Genomic DNA, 17,158 nt, shown 5'->3' on the forward strand with positions numbered 1-17,158 from the left:
CTGCTGGCAGTGCGTTCCAGGCACCCACCACCCTCTGCGTAAAGAACTTTCCACGCATATCTCCCTTAAACTTTTCCCCTCTCACCTTGAAATCGTGACCCCTAGTAATTGAGTCCCCCACTCTGGGGAAAAAGCTTCTTGCTATCCACCCTGTCTATACCTCTCATGATTTTGTAGACCTCAATCAGATCCCCCCTCAACCTCCGTCTTTCTAATGTAAATAATCCTAATCTACTCAACCTCTCTTCATAGCTAGCGCCCTCCATACCAGGCAACATCCTGGTGAACCTCCTCTGCACCCTCTCCAAAGCATCCACATCCTTTTGGTAATGTGGCGACCAGAACTGTACGCAGTATTCCAAATGTGGTCGAACCAAAGTCCTATACAACTGTAACATGACCTGCCAACTCTTGTACTCAATACCCCGTCCGATGAATGAAAGTATGCCGTATGACTTCTTGACCACTGTATTGACCTGCATTGCCACCTTCAGGGTACAATGGACCTGAACACCCAGATCTCTCTGTGCATCAATTTTCCCCAGGGCTTTTCCATTTACCATATAGTTTGCTCTTGAATTGGATTTTCCAAAATGCATCACCTTGCAATTGCCTGGATTGAACTCCATCTGCCATTTCTCCGCCCAACTCTCCAATCTGTCTATATTCTGCTGCATTCTCTGACAGTCCCCTTCACTGTCTGCTACAGCACCAATCTTAGTGTCATCTGCAAACTTGCTAATCAGACCATCTATACCTTCCTCCAGATCATTTATGTATATCACAAACAACAGTGGTCCCAACACGGATCACTGTGGAACTCCACTGTTCACAGTTCTCCATTTTGAGAAACTCCCTTCCATTACAACTCTCTGTCACCTGTTGCCCAGCCAGTTCTCTATCCATCTAGCTAGTACACCCTGGACCCCATGCGACTTCACTTTCTCCATCAGCCTACCATGGGGAACCTTATCAAACGCCTTACTGAAGTCCATGTATATGACATCTACAGCCCTTCCCTCATCGATCAACATTGTGACTTCCTCAAAGAATTCTATCAAGTTGGTAAGACATGACCTTCCCTGCACCAAACCATGCTGCCTATCACTGATGAGCCCATTTTCCTCCAATTGTAAATAGATCCTATCCCTCAGTATCTTCTCCAGCAGCTTCCCCACCACTGACGTCAGGCTCACCGGTCTATAATTACCTGGATTATCCTTGCTACCCTTCTTAAATAAGCGGACAACATTAGCAATTCTCCAGTCCTCCGGGACCTCACCTGTGCTCAAGGATGCTGCAAAGATATCTGTTAAGGCCCCAGCTATTTCCTCTCTCACGTCCCTCAGTAACCTGGGATAGATCCCATCTGGACCTGGGGACTTGTCCACCCTAATGCCTTTTAGAATACCCAACACTTGCCCCCTCCTTATGTTGACTTGACCCAGAGTAATCAAACATCTATTCCTAACCTCAACATCCGTCATGTCCCTGTCCTTGGTGAATACCGACGCAAAGTACTCATTAAGAATCTCACTCATTTTCTCTGCCTCCTCGCATAACTTCCCTCCTTTGTCCTTGAGTGGGCCAACCCTTTCTCTAGTTATTGTCTTGCTCCTTATGTACGAGTAAAAGGCTTTGGGATTTTCCTTAACCGTGTTTGCTAAAGATATTTCATGACCCCTTTTAGCCCTCTTAATTCCTCGTTTCAGATTGGTCCTACTTTCCCGAAATTCTTCCAAAGCTTCATCTGTTTTCAGTCACCTAGACCTTATGTATGCTTCCTTTTTCCTCTTTGCTAGACTCACAATTTCACCGGTCATCCATGGTTCCCTAATCTTGCCCTTTTCTATTCCTCATTTTCACAGGGACATGTCTGTTCTGCACTCTAATCAACCTTTCTTTAAAAGCCTCCCACATATCAAATGTGGATTTACCCTCAAACAGCTGTTCCCAATCCACATTCCCGAGCTCCTGCCAAATTTTGCTATAGTTGGCCTTCCCCCAGTTCACCACTCTTCCTTTAGGACCACTCTTGTCTTTGTCCATGAGTATTCTAAAACCTATGGAATGTGATCACTATTCCCAAAGTAATCCCCTACTGAAACTTAAACCACCTGATCGGCTCATTCCCCAATACCAGGTGCAGTATGGCCCCTTCCCGAGTTGGACTATTTACATACTGCTCTAGAAAACCCTCCTGGCTGCTCCTTACAAATTCTGCTCCATGTAAACCCCTAACACTAAGTGAATCCCAGTCAATATTGGGAAAAGTAAAATCTCCCATCACCACCACCCTGTTGCTCCTACATCTTTCCATAATCTGTCTACATATTTGTGCCTGTATTTCACTCTCGCTGTTGGGAGGCCTGTAGTACAGCCCCAACATTGTTACCGCACCCTTCCTATTTCTGAGCTCTGCCCATATTGCCTCACTGCTCGAGTCCTCCATAGTGCCCTCCTTCAGCACAGTTGTGATATCCTCTTTGACCAGTAATGCAACACCTCCACCCCTTTTACCTCCCTCTCTATCCCGCCTGAAGCATCTATATCCTGGGATATTTAGTTGCCAATCTTGCCCTTCCCTCAACCAAGTCTCAGGAAAAACGTGTTTTTCTTTCTTCCTTCCTACCCAGGAAAGATCGCTTGATTAATGTAGCTAATTTCGTTTTGGCGAATTTTGTGTATGTCTTGAACAGCATAGCATGATTCTTTGTCACAGGTGACCTGTACAAACCGTCTTGTTTTGTGAATAACCATATAATCCAGCAATTGCAGAAAATTAATGTATACTGCTCATCAAATAAACAACACTGGTTTCAAATCAAGAATGTGCTGATTTAGATCCTTGATCTGTGCTGAGTTAATTAGCTTCAGCCACAGTAGAGCAGTAGTTGGGACACTATGTTTAGCTTTGGTGCTCCTGGTTGAGAAAAGCACAAAAAAAAGCAGGGCTTTTTTTACCAATTACTCCTGCTGGGAAGTATATTTTATAGTGGATGGATGGATTTTGTCACTGCACAAATGAAGAATCTACCAACACCTTCGCACAATTGGCTTCCTTGGCAGGGAGGTAAATTAACAGTTTAAGTGATTGATACAGGTTGGGAGAGAAAAGCCTCATCACCCAGATGGAGGTGGTTGTTTGGAATTTGGTGTCCAGTTTGGTGGTCAAGGCAGAAGCCCTCAACTATTTTAAAAGGTACCTGGATCAGCAGCTGAAATCCTGTAACCTGTAAGCTGTGGACCAGGTGCTGAAATGTAGGATTAGAATGAATAGTTGAATTTTTTTTTGTCTTTTTCAGCCAGTGCAGACACAATGATCTGAGTAAGCTATTTCTGAGTTACAATTTTTCTGTTTTTCTATGGCTCACAAAAGGAAAGTTTGTTGGATAGCCAGTGTCCATGCAATTATGCAATAGCATAGAACATAGAACATAGAACATAACAGCGCAGTACAGGCCCTTCGGCCCTCGATGTTGCGCCGACCTGTGAAACCAATCTGAAGCCCATCTGACCTACACTATTCCATTATCATCCATATGTTTATCCAATGACCATTTAAATGCCCTTAAAGTTGGCGAGTCTACTACTGTTGCAGGTAGGGCATTCCACGCCCTTACTACTCTCTGAGTAAAGAACCTACCTCTGACATTTGTCCTATATCTATCACCCCTCAATTTAAAGCTATGTCCCCTCGTGCTAGCCATCACCATCCGAGGAAAAAGGCTCTCACTGTCCACCCTATCTAATCCTCTGATCATCTTGTATGTCTCTATTAAGTCACCTCTTAACCTTCTTCTCTCTAACGAAAACAGCCTCGAGTCCCTCAGCCTTTCCTCATAAGACCTTCCCTCCATACCAGGCAACATCCTGGTAAATCTCCTCTGCACCGTTTCCAATGCTTCCATATCCTTCCTACAATCCGGCGATCAGAACTGTACGCAATACTCCAAGTGCGGCCACACCAGAGTTTTGTACAGCTGCAACATGACCTCATGGCTCCAAAACTCAATCTCTCCACCAATAAAACCTAACACACCGTACGCCTTCTTAACAACCCTATCAACCTGGGTGGCAACTTTCAGTGATCTATGCACGTGGACACCGAGATCTCTCTGCTCATCCACACTACCAAGAATCTTACCATTAGCCCAGTACTCTGTATTCCTGTTACTCCTTCCAAAGTGAATCACCTCACACTTTTCCACATTAAACTCCATTTGCCACCTCTCAGCCCAGCTCTGCAGCTTATCTATGTCCCTCTGTAACCTGCAACATCCTTCTGCACTATCCACAACTCCACCGACTTTAGTGTCATTCGCAAATTTACTAACCCATCCTTCTACGCCCTCATCCAGGTCATTTATAAAAATGACAAACAGCAGTGGCCCCAAAACAGATCCTTGAGGTACACCACTAGTAACTGAACTCCAGGATGAACATTTCCCATCAACTACCACCCTCTGTCTTCTTACAGTTAGCCAATTTCTGATCCAAACCGCTAAATCACCCTCAATCCCATGCCTCCATATTTTCTGCAGTAGCCTAAGGTAGGGAACCTTATCAAACGCTTTACTGAAATCCATATACACCACATCAACCACTTTACCCTCATCCAACTGTTTGGTCACCTTCTCAAAGAACTCCATAAGGTTTGTGAGGCACGACCTACCCTTCACAAAACCGTGTTGACTATCCCTAATCAAATTATTCCCTTCAGTCATTGCCTTCAGTTTTTAAATAGCTAGTTGAAATGCTTTTACATTAAAGCTGTATGAATTAAAATGAAACTACTAATTGTTTGCTTAAGGTTGAGCATTTGTTGAAATTGGACTTCTACAGTGGGAAGTCAAATATTTCCTTAAAAGTGCACAATTTCAAGCCTTAGATGAATTTAATGGCCTTAACTGTCTTAATTATTTGGATTTTATTAATTGGAATTGAACTTTCATTCTTTTTAATAAGTGTGTCAATGAGATACAAATTTGCAAACTAATCCTATTCTCTTTTTTTTGTGAGAATGCACTTAATACAGTGAATGTACAATATTCATTCTTATTAAAAGGGACCAGAAAGTGAAAGATCTCTCAGCTTGCAAAATAAGAACTTTTGAATGCAACAAGCAATAATATTTCTTGTGGTAAATGGTGCTGATTGGGTGAAGCTTTTTTTGTGTTCAAATGGGTATTTAAGAATGAGCTTACAGCTTACAGTTTACAGTGTTAGTCGTCTTTCTACCCCCAGATTCAACCCAACTGCCATTTTTCTAAAATAAGAAAGAAATATTTTGTCAAGATAGGAGAAACTGTCATTTAAAGCATTGTTTAAAATTTGTGCATCGACAGTGGATGATGGTGGAGAGATAAAAAAAAATCTTGCATTTAATTATGAAAGTTTGGTAGGCATTGGCACTTATTTACGTGCTTTTATATTGAATATAAGTGCCACTTGAAGACGATAAACATTTGATATTCAGTGGTGAGCAAATGAACCTGCATTGGTCAAAAATCTCAATTGGTTAACTGACAGTAATATGTTGAAATTCACTGGTTCCGAAAGGGGCAAAGGGATGCTTCATGAACAAAGGGTAATAATTTTAAGTAAGGCTAACCTTGGCTCAATGAGATAGGGACGGACTGACCTGTTCAATGTGTTGCCGAAGCAACCGCTGTCAGTTATTGGCTGGGGTAGGGTGCTGTGCCAATCCTCCTTCTTGGACTGAATTTATGTGGTCAACAGTGGTCGAGGATGAAAATTTCGTGAGTCTTAATGAGAAGAGTCACTTGCCTTAACAAGGTATATTATTCCATAATAACAACAGGTACGAATTATTTAGTCTTAGTTATTGTGCTTAACTAACCAATCAGGAGATACTAATAACATGTCTACATTGGGATCTTGAGCTAGACTCCTTTTTTCCCTACCTAAGACCACATGACATCATCAGATTGGCTAGCGTTTAATGCGGTTTTCAAAGTTAACCCTTTCAGAACTATTACCTTGTTCATCAATAAGTGTTGATGAATAAAACTTTGAGCAGTGAAAAATCTCTACTCAGGTACTGGTTAAAAATCAGAAATGCACATACTATTCAAAGGCTTAAAGGGCAAGAGTTCAACTTCTACAATTAAACAGTCTTGGCCAACAAGGCAATTGAGAGATGGAACAGTATTCAAATAAAGGACTTTTAAATAGCTAAAGAACAGGAGAGGTCTTGTGCACAGCAGGAGGTATAAAGGACAATAAAGGGATTTGAAACAAAATGGCAGGGACTGCAAAAAGGAGAAAAAAACATTTGAAGAACAGCAAGATCAGCTCTAAAGATTTAATATAGGGCAAATGATAAATAAATGCTGACAGGAAAGGCAGGGGAGTTAGAATCTAAGAGTAAATCGACAGACCAGGCCAGAGATTAGAAAAGTCATAAAACAACAAAGTGAAAGATCCTGTAGCTGAATGCACATAGCATTCAGAATAAAACCGATGAACTGAAAGCAAGAATAATACTACATATGATACAATAGCTATTACAAAGACATGGCTGCAGGATGATGTAATTGGGACTTGAATATTGAAAGGTTAGGATGGACAGGAAGCTAGGAACAAAGGGGTGGAGTGGACCTGTTAGTTAATCATAGTACCAACTCAATAAAGAGACATAGCCCAACTTCAGGAAACCAGGATATAGATGCGGTTGGGGTAGAGATGATAAAGGCAAGAATTCACTGATGGAAGTAGTGTACAAGCACCTGAATTGTAAATACACAGGACAGAGTAAAAAGACAGAAATAATGGGAACTTGTTAGAAAGGTATGGCAATAATCATGGGGGATATTGATCTATGTATATACTGGAAAAGTCAGATAGATAAAGGTAGCTGAAATGAGTTGTTTTTTAAAGATTTTTATAGCAACACATTCTGGACCAGAAAGCAAGCTATAGTATACCTGGCCAAAAATAGAAATTACTGGAAAATCTCAGCAGGTCTGGCAGCATCTGTGGAGAGAAATCAGAGTTAACGTTTTGGTTCGAGTGATCCTTCCTCAGAACTCAAGGGGTTAACTCTGATTTCTCTTCACAGATGCTGCCAGACCTGCTGAGCTTTTCCAACAATTTATAGTTTTGTCTCTGATTTACAGCAACCGCAGTTCTTTGAGTTTTTGTGTACTACACTTAGTATTGTGCAATGAGGTGGGATTAATCAATTATGTTAAAGCTAAGGTGACCCTCGGCAGCAGCAATCATATGTTCACTTTCATTTTGAGGGAGGGAGGAGTAAGTCTGAGACTAACATTTTTAGCTTAAAAAATGGGTAATTGAGGATTGCATAAAAGCAAGTGAACTGGTAAATTAGATTAAGGGATATGTCAACTACAGTGCAGTGACAGACATTTAAAGGGCTATGTTTCAGAAAACACAGCATAGTTACATTCCAGTGAAAAAGAAAGTGGTAGACTGATCATCCACGGTTGACTGAAAAGGTTAAAGAGTATCATAGAGTCATATAGTCATACAGCATGGAAACAAACCCTTTGGTCCAACCAGTCTACGCGACCGTGCTTCCAAACTAAACTAGTCCCACTTGCCTGCATTTGGCCCATATCCCTCCAAACCTTTCCTATTCATGTACCTATCCAAATGCCTCTTAAACAAACTTAAAGAAAGGCATATAATTGCATAAAGTTGAGTGGCAGGTCAGAGGTTCAAACATTAAAGAAAAGGCAGCAGTAAGTGAGTTTAAAGATTATTTAGGAGGGGACTTATTAAAGTACAAGAGAAAGGAAGTTAGAAACTTAAAATCGAATTGATTTTATATAGATATTTTAAAAGGAGAAGAATTAACAAATTAAACATTGGACTTGCAGAAAGTGAGTGTGGGGAATTAATAACAGAAGATAAGAAGGTGGTATTGGCATTGGTTTTCACCATACAGGATATAAAGAACATTACCAAAAGCTCTAAGTCAGGAAATAGAAGGCAGGGGGTGAACTTAGAAAAAATGTCAGTCACCTGGGAAGTGGGTGTGGGAAAATCATTGGAGCTGCAAACCAAGTACATAAATCCTGATGGACTTTATCTTAGCATTTTAAAAGAAGTGGCTTGTGACAGAATTGATGCATTGTTTTAAATTTTTCTATGTCCTATATTCCAGGGAAGGTTCCATTAGAAAGGTAAATAGTGAATGTAACTCCTTTATTCAAAGTGAAATGGACAGGTGGTCTGATGAGGAAAAGTTGGACAGGTTAGACTTGTATCCATTAAAGTTTAGATGGATAATGGGCGATGTGATCGAAACATATAAGATCCTGAGGCTTTGTGACATGGTAGATATGAAAAGAACATTTCCCGTTAGGGGAGAATCTAGAATGGAAATAACTGTTTCAAAATAAGGTGTTACAAATTTTAAACAGAGATGATCAGCCTTTGGAAGTCTCTTCCTCAAAGCAGTGGAAACTAAGTCTTTGAATATATTTAAGACTGAATGAGATAGCTAGATTCTTGATAAGTAAGAAGGTAAAAGATTTTCAGGATAGGTGGAACGTGGAGTAATCGGGTCAGTCATGATTGTTTTGAATGGTGAAGTAGGTTTGGGGGAAACCAGTGACCAACTCTCTTTGTAGTTAGCTAGTATATTTGCATTTAAAGGTGGCAGAGGTTCTGTTGCATCTCAGTGATATGCAGGCATAGATTATAATTTATTTGGAAATCAGGAGATGTCACTCTTATGAAATATCTGCTTTTATGTCATGTGTCACTGCACAGGATGTGGTTACAGTGCCAGAAACACAAAGAAAGCTAAAAATAAATCCTGGGAAGTTAACTTGAGTACAAATAAAATGAAAGATAGAAGAGAAATTAATTATTAAAGATCTAGGTAGTTTCTACTTGCGGTTTTAAAAGAAGTAGGTGAGGAAAATCTTGAAGCATTATCATTACCTTCCAAAACTAGGAATCGATTCCGAGGGCTAGAAAACTGCCAATTTTGCCCCATTATTTAAGAAGGCTAGGGGAGATAAAGTAAGAAGTTTATTCATGTTTTAATCTAACTGCAAAATGGAGAAGGTGCTTGAATCTGCTATTACAGTCGTAGAGTCATACAGCATGGAAACAGACCCTTTGGTCCAATCAGTCCACATCTAGCATGTTCCTAAACTAAACTAGTCCCACCTGCTTGCGCTTGGCCCATATCCCTCCAAATCTTTCCTGTTCATGAACTTATCGAAATATCTTTTAAACATTGTAAATGTACCTGATCCATCACTTTCTCTGGCAATTCCTTCCACACATGAACCACTGTCTCTGTTTTAAAAAAAAAGTTACCCCTCATCCTTTTTAAATCTTTCTCCTGTCACCTTAAAAATTTGCCTTGTTGAACTGCCCATCCTAGGGAAAAGTCCCTTTTCATTCACCTTATCTATGCCCGTTATGATTTTATTAACCTCAAATGGGTCATTGCTCAACCTCCTACACTGAAATGAAAAAAGTGCCAACCTTTCCAGTCTATTTTTATATCACAAAAAAAAGCAGACCCAAGACCATAACGGGCTTTGCATGTAAATATTCCATCAGCTACATTGAGATTTAATGGTGGTGGTTAATATTTTAAAACCAAACAAAAAATGTTCAGGTGATTTGGTGGGGGGCAAGCTGTTCAGTTGTGTGTAAGAGCACTTCTTGATATATTAAAAAAAATCCAGAAGAGCTCTTGTGACACACGTAGTATCCCTACCTCTGAGCCAGAAGCCCTGGGTTCAAGTCTGACCTGCTCCAGAGGTGTGTACTAAATTTCTGAACAGATTGATTATTGGAAAACAAAAAGCAGATCCAAAGGGGGACTTTTGTGGTGTAGTGGTAGTGGCCTTACCTCTGAACCAGGCGGCTTAGGTTCAAGTCCCACCTGCTCCAGAGGTATTTAATAAGATAAGGTCATAGAGATGTACAGCATGGAAACAGACCCTTCGGTTCAACTTGTACATGCAAACAAGATATCCTAAATAAATCTGGATGCATTTGATACCATTTGGCCCATATCCTTTTAAACCCTTCTTATTCATATACCCATCCAAGTGCCTTTTAAATGTTATAATTGTACCAGCCTCCAGCACTTCCTCTGGCAGCTCATTCCATACATGCACCACCCTTTGCGTAAAAAAATTGCTCCTCAGGTCCCTTTTAAATCTTTCGCTGAAGAAGAGTGATAGCCAAAACATTGACTGGTTCTTTCCTCCAGATGCTGCCTGGCTTGCTGTGTTCTTTCAGCCTCCAGTTTGTCTATCCTATACTAAATGCACTGACCAATAAAGGCAAGCATACCAAATGCCGCCTTCACTATCTTATCTACCTGTGACTCCACTTTCAGGGAACTATGAACCTGCACTTCAAGGTCTCTTTGTTCAGCAACACTCCCCAGGATCTTACCATTGCATGTGTAAGTCCTGCCCTGATTTGCCTTTCCAAAATGCAGCAGCTCACATTTATCTAAACTAAATTCCATCTGCCACTTCTCGGCCATTAGCCCATCTGATCAACATCCTGTTGTACTCTGAGGTAACCTCCTTTGCTGTTCACTACACATCCAATTTTGGTGTCATCTGCAACAGTTCCAACCACACATCTCTGTTCACGTCAAAATCATTGATATAAATGACAAAAAGCAGTGGACCCAGCACTGATCCTTGTGGCACACCACTGGTCACAGGACTCCAATCTGAAAAGCAACCCTCCACCACCACCTTCTGTATTCTACCTTCAGGTCAGTTCTGAATCCAAAAGGCTAGTTCTCCCTGTATTCCATGTTATCTAACCTTCCTAAGTTGTCTGCCATGAGGGATCTTGTCGAACGCCTTACTGAAGTCCATATAGATCACATCCACCGCTCTGTCTTCATCAGTCTTCTTCGTTACCTCTTCAAAAATCTCAGTCAAGTTAGTGAGACACGATTTCCCATGCACAAAGCTATGTTGACTATCCCTAATAAGTCCTTGCCTTTCCAAATACGTGTAAATCCTGTCTCTCGGGATTCCCTCCCACAACTTGCCCACCACTAATGTCAGGTTCACTGGTCTGTAGTTCCCTGGCTTTTCCTTAGCACCTTTCTTAAATAGTGGCACCATGTTAGCCAACCTCCAGTCTTCTGGTGCTTCACCTGTAGTGATGCAAGTATCTCAGCAAGGTGCTCAGCAATCAATTTCCTAGCTTCCCACAGAGTTCTCCGGTACGCCTGATCTGGTCCCAGGATTTATCTACCTTTATATGTCTTAAGACGTCCAGCACCTCTGCCTCTGTAATATGGATGGCTTTCAAGATGTCGCTATTTAACTCCCCACATTCTATATCTTCCATACCCTTCTCCACAGTAAACTCTGATGCAAAATACTCCTTCAGTATCTCCCCCATCTCCTGCGATTCTGCACACGGAAGGCCTTGCTGATCTTTAACGGGCCCTATTTGCTCCCTAGTTACCTGTTTGTCCATGAAGTATTTGTAGAATCCCTTTGGATTCTCCTGAACCCTATTTGCCAAAGCTAACTCATGTCCCCTTTTTGCCCTCCTCATTTCCTTCTTAAGTATACTCCTACTGCCTTTATACTCCTCTAGGGATTCACTTAATCTCTGCTATCTATACCTGACATATGCTTCCTTTTTATTCTTAACCAAAACCTTAATTTTTCTAGTCATCCAGCATTCCTTGCACCTACCAGCCTTGTCCTTCATCCTAACAAGAACATGCTGTCTCTGGACACTCGTTATCCCATTTTTTTTTTTTGAAGGCTTCCCATTTTCCAGCCATCCCTTTAACTGCGAACATCTGTCCCCAATTAACTTTTGAAAGTCCTTGCCTAATACCGTCAAAATTGGCCTTCCTCTAATTTTGAATTTGAACTTTTAGATCTGGTCAATGCTTTTCCACCACTATTTTAAAACTAATAGAATTACAAAGTGCTCCCCCACTGACACCTCAGTCACCTGCCTTGCCTTATTTCCCAAGAGTAGGTCAAGTTTTGCACTTTCTCTGGTAGGTGCATCGACATACTGAATCAGAAAGTTTTCTTGTACACATTTAACAAAATCCTCTCCATCCAAGCCCTTAACACTGTGGCAGTCCTGGTGATGTTTGAAAAGTTAAAATCCCCTACCGTAACCACCCTATTATTCTCACAGATAACTGCGATCTCCTTTACAATTTTGTTTTTCAAATTCCTGCTGATTATTGGGGAGTCTGTAGTATAATCCCAATAAGATTATCATCCCTTTCTTATTTTTCAGTTCTACCCAAATTACATCCCTGGACACATTCCCAGGAGTATCCTCCCTAAGGACAGCCATAATGTTACCTCTAATCAAAAACGTTACTCCCCCTCCTTTCTTGTCCCCTTTTCTATTTTTCCTATAGCTGCCAATCCTGTCCATCTCTGAGCTACGTCTCTGTCATTGCTATGATATCCCAGTCCCATGTTCCCAACCATGCCGAGTTCATCTGCCTTACTTGTTAGGGCTCATGTATTGAAATAAATGCAGTTTAATTTATCAGTCCCTGCTTGGTTCTCTGCTTTGTTCTTGTGTGCCCTGACTGACTTACTACTTTTCTCAACTGTACCAGTCTCAGAATAATCTCTTTCCTCATTATCTCCCTGGGTACCCCCCTCCCAGTTTAAATCCTCCTGAGCAGCACCAGCAAATCTCCCCACCAGTATATTAGTCCCCTTCAAGTTCAGATGCAATCAGTCCTTATACAGGTCACACTTCTACACCAGAAGAAATTCCAATGATTCTAAAATCTGAATCCTTCTCCTCTATTCCTACCATCACTAGCTTGTGGCACGGGGAGTAATCCAGGTATTACTACCCTCAAGGACCTCCTTTTTAAATTCCTGCATAAGTTCCTATATTCTCTCCTCAGAATTTCATCCTTTTCTCTTCCTATGTTGTTAGTTCCAATACGTACAATGACCTTGTGCTGGTCCCTCTCCCCTTTGAGAATATTCTGCACCTTCCCCGAGATATCCTTGATCCTGGCACCAGAGAGACAACACACCATTCTGATGTCTCTCAGTCGACCGCAGAAACATCTGTCTGTGCCTCTGACTAAAGAGTCTCTATCACAGTCAATCGCATGGAACCTGACACACCCCACATCGCAGTCTGGTCTAGTACCAGAAACATGGCTGTCAGTGTTACATTCCCCTGAGAATCCCTCACCCCCTACGTTTTCCAAAACAGCATTCTTGTTTGAGATGGTGATAGCCACAGGAGACTCCTGCACTACCTGCCTCTCTCTCCTACCTTTTCTGGCAGTAACCCATCTACCTGACTGTATCTCTGGTATACTTCCCTTCCTACAACTGCTATCCATCACATCACACCTCCAGTTGTTGTAAATTCCTCATTGAGTCTAACTGCCATTCCAACCGATCCGTGTGATCCGAATAGATTTGCAACCAAACACGCTTCCTGCAGACATAATCATTAGTAATATGGAAACTCTCCCTAATCTTCCATATCCAACAGGAAGAGCACAACACTTTGCTAAAGGCCATCGTTGCACCTTACCAAATCTACAAACCCAGAAAATAACAGAGTCTTACTGCTCCAGGCTAACTTAGTACCTATGTTTTATATTTTTAAAGTTTAATCAAGAGACAGAGCTCAATTAAACATATAATCAAAAAAGAATCCCTGTACTCACTATTGTAGATTTACAAAACAAAACAGTCAGATTGCACTTTAAAGAAATGGTAAGAACTGCTGATGCTGGAGTCTGAGGTAACACCGTGTGGAGCTGAAGGAACATAGCAGGCCAGGCAGCATCAGAGGAGCAGGAAAATTGACGTTTTGGGTTGGGACCCTTCTTCAGTACTCAGCTGTCCCCTGCTGTGATCTCCCCACGCAGGTTTTTCCAAGATGAGCTGTGTATTTCGATGTTTTTTTTTGCTTAGACGAACTGTGATGTCCTGAGATACTTGAAATCGAACAGCAGAGACAGTCAGCTGTGCAGATTCACTGCTGGGTCAGACATTTCTCTGTTTTATTCACTTCCGTGTGGTCACTGCCTTTGTCTCTCTTCCTCTTTTTTTAAAGTGCCACTGGTTTAATGATTCTTCTCCAAAGTTCCAAAACGATGCAAAAGCTTATAAAATCAGTAATTACCGCTCCAAGAATTCAAGGAAATCAGGACCAATGCTGAAATTACCTCAAAAAAGGAGGAGCTCCTACAGTCTCATCTTTTTTCCATCCTCCATCTTTGATTACTGAAGATGTCTAAACATATTGATCAGAAAAAATGTTTAAATTTAAAAAAAAAATCTAAAATTAAGTCCCAGGGAAAAGGAGGGCTTATGTGATGCAGTGGTAGTGTCCCTACCTCTGAATCAGAAGGACTGGTTCAAGTCCTCCCTGTTCCAGAGGTGTTATAATATCTCTGCACAGGTTGATTTTAAAAAAACAAAGCAGATTCAGACCTCCTATTTTTCATTGGGGACCTGGGGTGGAGAGGGTTTTACTCTGAAGTTTCGCATAACTGCAGGCTATGGTGATTCATGGATTCCCAACCCAATGCTGTGGAGCCCATGGGTCATGTCTATATTGGTTATGGGTGATTGCACTCCTTTTTAGTTGTTTGAGAAATCTTTTGTTGTGTATTTAGTTGTATTTCAGCTGTATGCCCCTGATCTTTGGATATCTGGCACAGAGCGGTGTGGGCAAATCAGAAAACCTCCTCATGGGTCTGCTCCTGAGCCTGGCCAAGCTGGCTGTTAACAGGTCCAGCCAGAATGCTGTGGAGGGGTCATATCTGCCGACTGCCCCTCTTCAGCGGTTATCTTTCTGCCTGGGTGTCATTGGAGAGGGAGCATGGGATGTCTACCAATGCTGTTGATGCCTTTAGAGAAGGGTGGTCACTACGGGGCTCAGTGTTTTATTTCTCCCTCCAATTCTATTTTGATTTAACCCCTTCCCCTGACTCTATGCACCTCATTTTTGATGACTTGCATTGCTCATTATGGGCTTTGCATGTAATTTCTATTTGGTGACATGGGTAATTTGCTGGTAGAAGTTAATGGTTGACAAAGAAAAGTCATGGTAATTTGGTAGTAGAAAAGCCATTCAGTTTGTATTTTAAAAAAAAAATTGATGCTAATTAATTGGTGGATGGCAATAGTTGAAAAGAAAAGTCATGGTGATGTGAAAAACCGTTCAGTTGTGTGTAAGGGCACTTCTGGATATAAAAGAAAAAAAGAGAAAGAAGATCTCCGGTCAATATATATAAAAAGCAGTACCAATATAAATTTTAAAAAGAAGCAGACCCAGGCAGGGCTTTTGTGGTGCCGTGGTAGTGTCCCTGCCTCGACTATGAGGCCAAGGGTTCAAGTCCCACCTGACCCAGAGGTATGTAGTAATGTTCCTAGACAGGTTTCTTAGAAAATAACATAAAGCAGACCCAGGTAGGGTTCTTGTGGTGCTGCGGTAGTGTCCCTAACTTTGAGCCATGGACCTGAGTTCAAGTCCCAACTGCTCCAGAAATATGTCATAACATCTTTGAACAGGTTGATTAGAAAATCGGCAAAATCGTCTGTACTAGGCTGGGAGTTGCTTATGTATGCCAAGAATAATGTTCTATTTTGGTGTTCGACAATAAATGATGTTTCTTTCCAGTCAGGCTTCCTGAGTTATGACAAAGCCCAAGGACCGAAACCTGTGGCACCCCACTAGTTACATCATATTTATTCCACCTCTCTGGTTTCTGTTTGTGAGCCAATCCTCTATCCAAGCCAATAAATTACCCCAGCCCCATCTGATCTTAACTTGTGTATTAACCTTTTGTGTAGCAACATCACATGCCACCTATACTATATCAGCAGGATCCCTATTATCTACTTTGCTCGTTACATCTTCAAAGAACTATAACATATTAGTCAAACATGATTTACCCTTCATAAAACCATGCTGACTCTGATGGATTGCGTTTTTACTTTCCAAACTCCTGTTGTTGTTTCCTTTAATACTGGATTCTACAAAATTCCCATCGATGTTAAACAAGCAGGTCTTTTGTTTCCTACTTTCTGTCTCCTTTCCTTTTTGAATAAGGGCATTGTTTTAACATTTTTCCAATCCACTGGAACCGTTCCTGCATCTGGGGAGTTTTGGAATATTATAAGCTGTGGATCCACTACCTCTGCTGCTACTTCTGTTAAGACACTAGGTTTTAGGTCATCAGGTCCTTGGAAGTTGTCCGCCTTCAATCTCAAAAATTTGCTGTGTAATTTTTTTCCCTAGTGATGATTGTTCCTACCTATTCTATAATCTCTGCATTGCGTATCATTGTTGGGTTGTTACTGATATTCTCCACCGTAAAAATTGAGGCAAAATATTGATTTAGTATCTCTGCCATTTCTGTATATTCCACGATTAATTTCCAGTCTCTCCTGCCAATGAACCAATGTTCATTATAGCAATGAGGCTTCTTTGAGCAAAATCAATCGCAGGGAGGATGGGATAGAAACAAGCTGCAAGAACCTGTTGTCTCCAATCCTTGAGAATGAGTGAGGGGCAAGTGGATCAACTGTTAAGCTTGAAATGAATAACATCTGAAGTGAGAATCACGGGACATAGAGCTTATTTCACATTCCAAAGGGTTAAAGATAAATGTTGCAAGTGGACTGATGGGTAGTGGGAAGGAGTGATATTATTGAGTAATTGAAGGAGCAGATGTAAAGTGAAAGGAGAGGGCTCAGGCAGAACATAAGTACTATGGATACTAAATTGGAAGGAACTCCTGAGCACTGCTGTGTTCATTTACTCCACAGTCCCTGTGATCTCAGGAGAGTTATGTGATATGCTTCATCTTGGCAGATGCTGACTAACCTGTAGGGTATTTCTGTATTTATTTTTGAATTTCAACATGGCTAAATTTTAATTTCTATATTGTTGCTGATTGTTTAAGAAATGTATTCCTATTGTAATCTATTTTTGCATTCATATATTTAAATGTTTGAAAGTTTTTTTAAAACAGTGGGGTGTCACAGAAGATTGATAATTTGAATCGAATTTAGGACGTATATTTCCAATGGGGTAAGGGAACTCATGATCATAATCTAAGAAATTAATCAGGAAATAACAGAAAAGGTTGATTCAGCTGCTTTGTTTCAGACTCTTCATA

At 41.0% G+C, this 17,158-nt stretch overlaps 1 protein-coding gene across 1 annotated transcript in view; it reads left to right on the plus strand.

Annotated features, from left to right (window-relative positions):
- LOC109931079 (transmembrane protein 135-like) overlaps positions 1-17,158 on the plus strand; it is a 383,770-nt gene that overhangs the window by 69,788 nt on the left and 296,824 nt on the right. The gene's annotated exons all lie outside the window — the stretch shown is intronic.

This window comes from Rhincodon typus, chromosome 6 (assembly GCF_021869965.1).
Source record: "Rhincodon typus isolate 14 chromosome 6, sRhiTyp1.1, whole genome shotgun sequence".
NCBI classification, from domain to species: Eukaryota; Metazoa; Chordata; class Chondrichthyes; order Orectolobiformes; family Rhincodontidae; genus Rhincodon; species Rhincodon typus.